This window comes from Myotis lucifugus, unplaced genomic scaffold (assembly GCF_000147115.1).
Source record: "Myotis lucifugus unplaced genomic scaffold, Myoluc2.0 scaffold_27, whole genome shotgun sequence".
NCBI lineage: Eukaryota > Metazoa > Chordata > Mammalia > Chiroptera > Vespertilionidae > Myotis > Myotis lucifugus.
Genome location: NW_005871075.1, coordinates 1,310,257 through 1,312,705, shown reverse-complemented (window position 1 = coordinate 1,312,705; position 2,449 = coordinate 1,310,257). Strand labels below are relative to the sequence as shown.

Sequence of the window (2,449 nt, the reverse complement as noted above, 5' to 3'; positions counted from 1 at the left end):
TGCGGCCCGGGAGGAGGGGACAAGCCGCCCGCCCGCGGTCCTGGGCACCAGCGGCTGGGGCTGCGGCTCAGGAGAGGGACAAGCCACCCGCCCCGAGGTCTCAGGTGCTAGCGGGTGCACCTGCAGCCCAGGAGAGGGACAAGCTGCCCGCCCCATGGTGCCCGGCGCCAGCGCCTGTGGCTGCGGCTCAGGCAAAGCTGCCCGTTCACAGTCCCCTGCGGCTGCGGCCGGCCCGGGCGAAGCTGGCCCAGGTCCTGGGTGCCTGTGACCAGCCGGAGGAGGGAATCCTGGGTCCTGGGTTCAGGGCAAGGCAGAGGCGGTTAGAGGCGATCAGGCCAGCAGGGGAGCAGTCAGGGGCGATCAGGCTGGTAGGGGAGCAGTTAGGGACGATCAGGTAGGCAGGCAGAGGTGGTTAGGGTGATCAGGTAGGCAGGCAGAGGGGTTAGGTGCAATCAGGCAGGCGAGCAGTTAGGAGCCAGCAGTCCCGGATTGCGAGAGGCAGTCGAACATTCCCCAAGGGGTCCCAAATTGGAGAGGATACAGGCTGGGCTGAGGGACCCCACCCCACCCACCCCCTGTGCACGAATTTCGTGCACTGGGCCTCTAGTATATTGATAAAAGATCTTTAAGCCTTTAAGAATATATTGAGTATTCTACAATAAAGAACGTATAGCAGAGTAAGTCAAATATATACTGACGTGGGGAAATCATTGTAAAACATACTTTTGTAATTAGATAAAAGGTAGCAGCTTATTTAATATTTCTTTCTCCAAGTTTAACTATACTTAAAATGTTCACAGAAAGATATAAGCCACATCTATAAAATACTATTTTCTCCATACAATGTATTATGATAGTTTAGAAGTCAGAATTCATTGATCTTTGAATATCAATAGCCTTTGGCACTAATAAGAAGAAAAGTTAAATTCTAGAGATCCTTTAGAAGATTATGGTATTACAAAAAGATGTGTGCCAGTTTTATTTTATAATATGGAATTTTTTAAAATTTGAGAAATTTTATTTTCATTTGCATAAATTTTAGTAAAATAATAATATCACTTAAAGTGTTTAGTCTCTCATTCACAGTTTTCCCACTCTGCAGAATTCTGAACAGGCTTTCATATCGTTCATTTGGCCATCAGACATAATAGCAATTGCTGCCATCGATGTGTTTGAACTAAGCACTTGTTTTTTTAGCTCACAATAATCCAGTGAGGCACACATTCTTATTCCCATTTTCCAGATACAGAAATTAAGGCAGCATGTTTCGCTTGCTTTCCCAAGATCACAGTCAGGACAGTCAGAATACCATGGGCCAGATGAGATCCCCACTCTCCCTGCCCACCCACAGTATAACTGAGTGGGGCAGCACAGCCAATGACCTACCTGATACTCAACCCCTCTTCTTCCTTACTAACAAAACCCCAATTTTATTTGAGTAGCAACATACATGTTTAAAAATCCTTAATTTCACTGAAGTCTCTTTAGGGGAGGTGCCTGTATGTAATAGGTTATGGCCAAACCTGGAGAGGGAATTCCTTCCCAGATGAAAAGTTCCCTTGGAGAAAATCCTCAGACCCTACATTATTCCCAAGAATTGGGCCTGGAGAATTCGGCTTCTACCTCTTAACCACAAGAACAACCCCACACTAATGCTACAGAATTCAGAAAGAGCCTGGCTCCCTGGACTTCTTGTGACAGAAGATAAATTCAACCCCATTTCTTCAAACACTCTAATATAGTTCCCTACTATTTGTAACTGAAAGCCTTCCCTAAATAACTTATCAAGTAAGAATTTCATTGCCTGAAGTAGGACATAATTTTATTTCACAAATCAGACATTGTTTAAAACCTTGGAGCTATGAGTCTGAGCTAACCTACTGGGCTCTGTCAATGAGTAAACCCAGAAAGGGCACAAAAAATTTTAATGATTACCTATAGGAGGCAGGACAAATGGGGCAGATAGTGCCAAAGGTGAGAGACAGATTTCTCAAAAAACACCTGATTACATTGTTGGGATGTTTTTAAAGCATGAATATATAGTCTATTCAAACTATGTAAATAATGTTTTATAAGAGAGAAAATAAATCAAGGAAGAATATATTATCCTTATACTTTTCTGTCAAGAAATCAACAAAATATTACCTTTTTTGGGACTAGCAAACAATTCAAGGTGCTTCTCTGTAATAGTCTTCTTTTCAGCTGCTAATGACTGTAGGCAGATAATAAAAATACTATTAACAACAACAATGTAGTAATTTATGTGATAAGGGCTAAAAATCAACAATATTTTGTAAAATATTCAAAACCTTAAGTACATCCTCCTTAACGTATTCCTCTCTGTTTTCCTTTATTTATACTTACCAATAATTATTCCCAAAGTACATACTCTTCATATACTTATAAATGTGTTTTTATATTTTTCCTGAATCTAAACAGAAAACTGTCT

The 2,449-nt window shown here is 42.1% G+C and overlaps 1 protein-coding gene across 1 annotated transcript in view; it reads right to left on the bottom strand.

Annotated features, from left to right (window-relative positions):
• The window catches only part of SPIDR (scaffolding protein involved in DNA repair), a 256,942-nt gene extending 254,735 nt beyond the window's left edge, over positions 1-2,207 (bottom strand). The window contains exon 1 of the mRNA XM_023751910.1: positions 2,146-2,207. The gene's annotated coding sequence lies outside the window, so the exon portion shown is untranslated. The remainder of the gene's footprint in view (positions 1-2,145) is intronic.
• Positions 2,208-2,449: the final 242 nt, after the last annotated feature.